This window comes from Balaenoptera ricei, chromosome 13 (assembly GCF_028023285.1).
Source record: "Balaenoptera ricei isolate mBalRic1 chromosome 13, mBalRic1.hap2, whole genome shotgun sequence".
Lineage (NCBI taxonomy): Eukaryota > Metazoa > Chordata > Mammalia > Artiodactyla > Balaenopteridae > Balaenoptera > Balaenoptera ricei.
Genome location: NC_082651.1, coordinates 91,568,408 through 91,576,412, shown reverse-complemented (window position 1 = coordinate 91,576,412; position 8,005 = coordinate 91,568,408). Strand labels below are relative to the sequence as shown.

The 8,005-nt window shown below is 44.7% G+C and overlaps 1 pseudogene; it reads right to left on the bottom strand.

The window, feature by feature from the left end:
* Nucleotides 1-1,561: 1,561 nt before the first annotated feature.
* On the bottom strand, nt 1,562-2,527 carry LOC132377093 (reticulocalbin-1-like; annotated as a pseudogene).
* Between the last annotated feature and the right edge of the window lie 5,478 nt (nt 2,528-8,005).

Sequence of the window (8,005 nt, the reverse complement as noted above, 5' to 3'; positions counted from 1 at the left end):
TGACAGTCACAGCTGACACCATGGTGGTAACTTTTGTGAAAGTCAGGCCAGATCAGACATGATGAAAGTGAATACGTTGATTGAAGTCTTGCCTTTGAGTATAAAAAGACGAACTAAACAAGCACAGGCTGGGGAAGGGAAGGAGGGGGGAGAGCATGGGAAAAGGGGCCTGGAAGATTCTAGCTAATACTAGGCTCAATTTTATGGGCCAGCCATGTAGGAGGGCACTCAGTTGGCTAATGTGACCTCAGGCTGCATTACTAGAGATCCAGTGTCTAGAACAAAGGAGGTGACGATCTGACTGTATTTTGTGCTGATCTGTCTACACCTGAACGTTGCTTTCAGTTGTTTGGAGATATAGTGGACTAATTGGCAATTTTTGAGAAGATGAGGGCCAGGGGAGCAAAGGGACACGAACACATTTCCTTTGGAGAAGTTTTTTTTGATTTTTCTTTGGAGAACTTTTGAAGGAAATGAGGGTCTCGGTCTTTTTTTTTTTTTTTGTAAATCCTCAGAGGGATGCTTTGTTTCATCCACTTTCTCCTTATAAGGTAGAATTTCGACCTGTAAAAGTTATTTCTTCCAGTTCAGCCAGTGGCTTGGAACACTGCTTCGTCAATTGCACGGTATAAGTGGTCCCGGGGCAGGTCCAAGGGTTGTGGAGTCAGCGGGACGGGATGAGATGGGTTCCAGAGCTCCACGAAGCAGGCTTTCCTAGGACCCTACTCCCTACTCCTAGCAGAGACCAGTAAGGAAATGGATTGGATTGCTATTCACTTTTTCAAAGATCAGATCTACTTCATTTACATGTCAAGAAAAATTTCTCAATTATGATAAAGTGTTTACCATTTTCCTATAGTTCTTCAAATGCCTGACATTCACCTTCTCTCCCTACCTTTAAAATTCTTTTCTTTTTCACATTACCTTTCTTAATTGCTTCTTACTGTAAAAAACAAAGACAAAAAACAAAGATGGGTGGATCTGTTGTGCACATTAGCAGGTCTATACAGAAAAATGCACAGAGGTTTATATGCCATTTACAGTAAAAGCTCAGAGTACAAAGTTAAGGAGAATCTGAAATATCAGCCTTGCTCTGAAAGTAGCCTGTGTAGGATGAGATACCACTGAAGCTTAATCAGAATTTTCCCTCACCAATTATCTAACAGTGGCAAATGTAAAAAATCTGCAGTTAAAATACATAGCAGTCACTCCATATACTGCCCTCTCCCCACTCACCCAACTTCTGAATAACAGGGTTTTTTCAAATTTTATTCCCTTTTAGTTCAAATTTCATGGAAAAAGCTAAAAAGTCATGTTTTAGCAATATATCCCCATAGAGCATTGCAATTTACCAAGATTTTAATGTGTTTGGACAGAAATCTCACTCAAGGATTAGTGATGACTATTTTCCAGCAAATATTGAGTAAAAAATAATTTTAACCCCAATCTGAGGTGATAAACTTCCTTTTCTGGGGGACGCAACTGCTGAGACAATTGTAGCAATTATCCAGGACAATAAAAGAAAGCCTACGACAGTCTGTCATATCATGGTGAGTGTGCATCAAAGCTCATCATGGTTTTTGGTGAGATCTTCCCCATAATTAGTAGCTTGGCTTCCAACACACATGTTCCAGTTGTCCAAGATCTCCTCTTTAGTGAGCTTTTCATCCTTGTTTTTGTCCGACTCGTACACCAGGTGCCTGGCCTCAGCATGTGCGTGGTCATAATCTTGCGGGAGGATCCAGTGGCGAATCTCATCTTTGTCCAGCTTCCTGTCCTTGTTCAGATCTCAGAATTCATTAAACTGCTCCCGTTCTGACAGCACCCAGTCTGGCTCAGGGCCATCCTCCTCGTGGGAAAACATATCAGCAGTATACTCAGCCTGACACACAAGGCCATCTCCATTCTTGCTGATGTCCTCCAGAGTTTCCCAAACCACAATCTCCTTCATGTGCCCAAACTCCTCAGGGGGCAGGAAGGCGGTGAACTCCTCCCGGGTGGCTGTCTGGTCACCATCGAGGTCCGCAGGCTTGAACCTTCTCTCAACACATGGCAGCATCTTTTTAAAGGTGTGATGATCTGAAGTATCATGAAACTCTGTGGGGTCTCCTAGGCAGTAACCGTAGGTGGCTTGTTTGTGTTCTTCCCAGGAAATGTTATCGTCTTTGTCTCGATCATAATCCTTCCAGACTTAGGTGACATTATCGTAGGTGTACCTTTTCTGCACCCGTTCGATCCAGGTTTTCAGCTCCTGGGCGGTGACAAAGCTGTCCCCATCCCTGTCGATTCAATCGACAATCTTCCCCAGCCTCTCCTTGCTCTCCTCCGAGGTGAGCTGGTGGAAGGTCTTGGGAGTCCTCCTTGCCCAGGAAGGCCTCGTGGTCGTACTGGAAGCTCTGGTTGTCCTCGGGCGGCCGCTCACCCAGCTCCTTGCGCCCCGCACCGTGGGCTTGGCCCGCAGCGCCGGGGGCGCCAGCAGCAGCCCCAGGACCAGCCCCAGGTGGCACCCGCGGCAGCCGCACGCCATTGTCGGGAGAGGAGAGCTGCCCGCGGGGAGGCACCGAGCGAGCGATGAGAGCGGCGGCTCGGGGATGGGGGCTTGGAGTGAGCGCGGCGGCGGGGCTCGAGTCTTCGTCTTAGAGTTGAGGTGGTACAGCAGGAAGAGGAGATCTGACTACAGGTATCTGTCAAGGTGCAACGGAAGTTGTGTTTTGTACAGACTCAGGGGAGAGATACCTTAGAGCTTGGTATGTGGATTACTGCCTCTTGAGGTTGTGATCTTCATATCCCTGGAAGCAGTCACGTGAGGCCTCTACCAGAGAAGGGATTGCTCTAAATAATAGTGATAAGGACAGCTGACATTTGTCAGGTGTTACTATGTGCCATGTACACTGTAGATTGATTAACTCATTTAATCTTACCAACAACCCTATCAGGTAAGTACTATTATTATCCCCATTTTATAGATGGGAAAATTGAGGCACAGAGGGCCACTAACTTGCTCAAGCTCGTGCAGGGCAGTGTGGGTCCAGAGTCTGAGATCCTCTAGCACAAGAAGAGGGTTTGAGCAAGAAGACCTCTAAGATTTTTCCCATCCCTGAGACTCTGACGTTTTAGGGCGTTCTCTACTGGGACCATCCTCAAGTCATATACTTCTTGTGGCTTTTAGGTCACACTCCGCCTAAGGCCAAGGAGACAAGACACTGCTGACTCATTCTTTCCCAGCGGCGCAGGCTGGGAACTGAGCCAGGTCACTTGGCCAGCCTGGTGGCAGGTGCCGGTGCTTGTGGTTTGGCGGCGGGTCAGCAGCCGGGATGTGGCCTCAGGGGCTGACCCGTGGGGAGGGCGATGTGTCCACAGAACTCAAACTCTGGGACCCTTCAGAGAGGGGTGGATTTGGGGATAGGAAAGAAATACAATTCAGAATTCAACAAGACGGACGTGTGAAACTGCAAAGCCCTAAGTGGACTTTGTTCAGCGCCAGGGTCGAGCGTGGCTGACCCGTGTGCACCTGGGTGACCCTCCCTGGGGGCTGAACAGGGGCTGCTGACAAGCCTCTCCAGCACTGTTCATCCCTCGACATTGACCCAAGGCCTCCTCGGCAGCCAGGGAGGAACAGGGTGCCCTGCTGGAGGGACCTCCCTGCCCAGGGCTTCTCAGAGGTGTTCTGGGTACCGGCGCCCAGCAGAAAGTATAGGGGTGCCTGGTCCCACCCGCTGCCCTGAGGGCTGAAGGGGTCAGTATCATGGCCCGTGGGTGCCCCCGGGGAGCTCCTCTTACATGCAATGGTACAAGGTTTTCTATAAATGGAGCTCATAGGTGGAATTAAAACTCTAGGAGGGCCTTCTCCTGATTCCCTAGGACCTCCTGCCCTGCATCTTCTAAGGGAGGGTTTTGTGCCTGAAAGTCCCTTCTCTTTTGTTTTTGGACACTTGGGTGACAGAAGAGTAGACAAATCCTGGCACCGAAGAAAGCAGCTGGCCAAACCCTGGTATTCCTACTGATTAGGAAGGAATTCAGTTTGAGTTAGTGGTTCCCAAACTTGTCTGATGATAAAATCCACTCGATCAGAACCTTTCTGTGAAGAACCTGGCAAAACTACATTTAAAAATAAGAGTCCCTTCCCCAACTTTTATCATGGAGGGAGACCCTGAGGGAAAAAAGTTTGAGCTACAGACTCAATTCACAGCACCTTCATCTTGGACTTGAGAGAGCCTTAAGGAATCTACACTAATGATCTGATAAAACTGAAATGTAAAGAACCCAGTGAATGCGAGAGAATGCTTCAAAAACCCTGAAGATTTTCTACCTTTAATTTTAAAAGTTATTTATTATTTTAAAAACACTTTAATAGAACTTACTGTGAGCCAGATACGATGCTTGACAAATATTTGCTCGTTTAATTTTCATAGAACCCAGAGGCCCGGTGGGGTTAAGTCACTTGCCTAGGGTCGCACAAAAGTGGTGGAGCTCAAGTTCAGACCCGGGCTGTCTGGCTCCTGAGTGTTTGCTCTAAACCACTAAGCTATATGTGTTTTTAAAACATCTCTTTTCGTTTGGCCACAGAGCAAACCCTCTCTTCCTAATCATTGTAAACGATAGAACAGCTTCGTCTGCATGATTTCAAATATTATACTTCCCCCCTGGGGTCCAATTAGCGGTGCTATTTTTGTATGTGGAGCCCAGTACGACTTTCTCTTTGGATGGAAAACCATGCCTATTGTTATGGCAATCCTAAATGCTGTGTGGAAGCTTTAAAGTACAGATGTTAATCCCTTTGTTTTTCACCCCAAATGTTGAAACAAACCTAAGAGCTCTGCTGATTCCTGACAGTTTTGAGTCTTTCCGCGTTTCAAATATTTCAGACCAGCTTGGGAGCAAACACATGATATTCTGCTTGTTTCTCTTGCATAGTTTATTTTTAAAAGCATGCATCTGGCTGCTTTTTCGTTCCCCAGAAGGAGGAGGGAAATTGCTCCGAGAAGGCGGGTGTTGGATGGAAACTTCTCCCCAAAGCAGGAGGCAGCTCCATCCGGATCTAGTTCCTTAGTGGGTGCTGTCCCTTGATTGGTCTTGTCCTTCAGCCCCAGGCTCAGAGCTTCCAAGCTCTTCCAGGAATCCTCTGACCTGCTGGGCTCCTTGCACGTGGACAGGAAAGAAGATGTTGGTTACTTGTATGTGTCCACCTTTTCAGAGGAATAGTTTAGTCACTCTCTGATCGTCCATGGTCAGGTCAAATAGAGGACCCCTTTCTGGCTGAGAGAGCCCGTTGTCACAGTGTCACAATCATTACTGAGCATTTGCTACATGTCAGACGGTGGGTAGCTATGCCATGAAGTAGACATTAATATCCCCCATTTAAAAAAATTAGAAACTGAGGCCCAGAGGAGCAAAGTGTCCTCTACGCCCAAGGTCACGCAGCTCGTGAGAGCAGAGAGGGGACTGGAGCCTGGGTTTGACGCCAGCATCTCTGCTCACTGCACCAGCTCACGGAGCGAGGAGTCATTCTCGTCCCTCGTTCCTAACACAGCACCGTGGGAGTCTCTGTAGGAGCAAATGGGCAGCAAATTCACATGGACCAGGCAGCTGGAGACTATGTATGGTCTGAAAACTTGGCCCTTGATTATAGCTCTTGCTTCATGATTTTCTTGGAGGAGCCTGAGTCCCACCAAGAAGTGCAAGGTGTGAAATTCACATAGCCTTTTGGGATCACAAGTACACTTTCGCCAATAGCCTTAATCAGGGAAGATCACGTTAGCCAGTAGTTTTTATGGTTGCTAGTTATTTTCCGCAAGGAGCTGGAGCCAAAACTTGTGGGCAGCAGGAGGCAAAATAGCTCTGGCTTGAGGTGTGGTTCTATTCGGTGCCTTTTCTTCAAGTCCCAGCTCTGCCACCCGTTATTGGTATGACCTGCGGGCATGGGATTTGCCCACACCGAGCCTCAATTTCTGCATCTGTAAATTGGGATCACAGCTTCGTCTGCACTGGGTGGTTTCAAGGACTAAATGACATGGCGTACAAAGCCCCTGGCAGTGGGAGGCAAGTCTCCTCTGAGAGTCTCTGGGGCCCAGCCAGAGCACTCACTCACCCCCCACCCCCAACCGCTGTCCCCTGTGGGCACTCTCTCCTCCCTGTCATCCCAAGGCCTCCTGCCTTCTGAGCTCTCCAATCAGGTTCAAGTTCCTTAACTGTAAAATGGAGATAATAATATATAAACCAAATGTCACCCTGCCCCTGGGTCCTCAACAACTCCAGCCTGCTTGGTCCCTTTCCTTTAAGAGTCAAGTAATGTTAGCTATAGACTTTTCATACATGTCCAGACTGAGGAAGTTCCCTTCTATTTCTAGTTTGCCAGGAGTTTTAAAATCAATCAATGGGTGTTGACCTTTGTCAAATGATCTTTTTTCCATCAATTAATGGGATCATGTGGTGTTTCTTCTTTAGAATGTTAACATGGTGGATTACAATGATTGATTTTTGAAAACCAAACCAGCCTTTCATTTCCAGAATAAATGCCTCTTGGTTGCTGTATATCCTTCTTTCTAAATATTGCTGGATTTTATTTGTAAATATTTTGTTGAGGACTTTTGCATCGATGTTCATAAAGGCTATTGATCTCTAGTTTTCTTTTTTTAATACTTTCTTTATAGGGTTTTTATATCAGGATAATGCTGGCCTAATAAAATGGTTGGGAAGTGTTTCCTCCTTTTTTCTTTTCTGACAGACACTGTGTAGAATGGATATTATTTCTTCTTCAATTGTCTGGTAGAATTCTACAGTGAAATTATCTGGTTTGGAGGGTTTTTTTGTAACTACAAACTAAATTTCTTTAGTTGTTATAGAACTATTCAGGTTATTTATTTCATAGTAGGTGAATTTTGTTTTGTTTTTTTTTTTGAGGAACTGGTCCATTTTACCTAAATTAGAGAATTTATGTGTGCAGAACTGTTCATAGTATTCCTTTATTATCTTTTTAATGTTTGTGACACCTCTAGTGGTAGCCCCTCTTTTATTCCTATTTGTGCCTCTCTTTTATTCCTGATTTTGATAATTTCTCTCTTATTTCCTTTATCAGTCTTTGTAGAGGTTTATGAGTACTGTTGATCTTTTCAAAGATCCAGATTGGTTTAACTGACTTTCTTAATTGCTTTCTGTTCTAATTCAATTGATTTCTGTTCTTATCTTTATTATAGTCTTTCTTCAGCTTCCTTTGGGTTTATTTTTCTCTTCTTTTTTTATTTCCTAGGGTGGGGTTTTTAGATCATTGATTTAAAATTTTTCTTTTTTTTTTTTTAATTTGTAAACATTTAATGCTATAAGTTTTCCTCTAAGCACTGCTTTAGCTGCATGGTACAAATTTTGATATGTTGTATTTTAATTTATGCTCAATTAAAAATATTTTCTAATCTCCCTTGATACTTCCTCATTGACCATGGGTTATTTAGAAGTATATTGTTTAATTTCCAAGTGACTGGAGGTTTTCCTGTTATCTTTCTGTTGTTGATTTCTAGTTTAATTCCATTATGACCAGAGAACATACCCTATACGATTTCAGTTCTCTTAAATTTGTTAAGGTTCTTTTTTAATGGCCTAGGGTATGGTGGCTGTTCCATGTGTACTTGAAAGGAGTGTGTATTCTGTTGTTGGGTGAAGTGCTCTATAAATGTTATTTAGATCCACTTGGTTGATGGTCTTGTTCAGTTCTTCAATATCCTTACTGATTTTCTGTCTACCAGTTCTATCTATTAATACTGAGAGAGGAGTTTTGAAGTCTCCTAGTGTAATTTTGTATTCTGTCCAGGTTTTAAAGCTGCATTCATTGAGAGTAAATGTGCTTACTCCACATTTTTCAGAACTAAAGCCCATTTGCCTCTTTACCTAAATCATGTTTGTGCCACTGCTGATTGACTCGGGAGAGACACATCCTAGCAATGAAATATCTGACTCTCTTCACATTTTCAGTGCCTAATCCTAAGACAGGGTTTGAGAAGAACCAGTTGGGGGA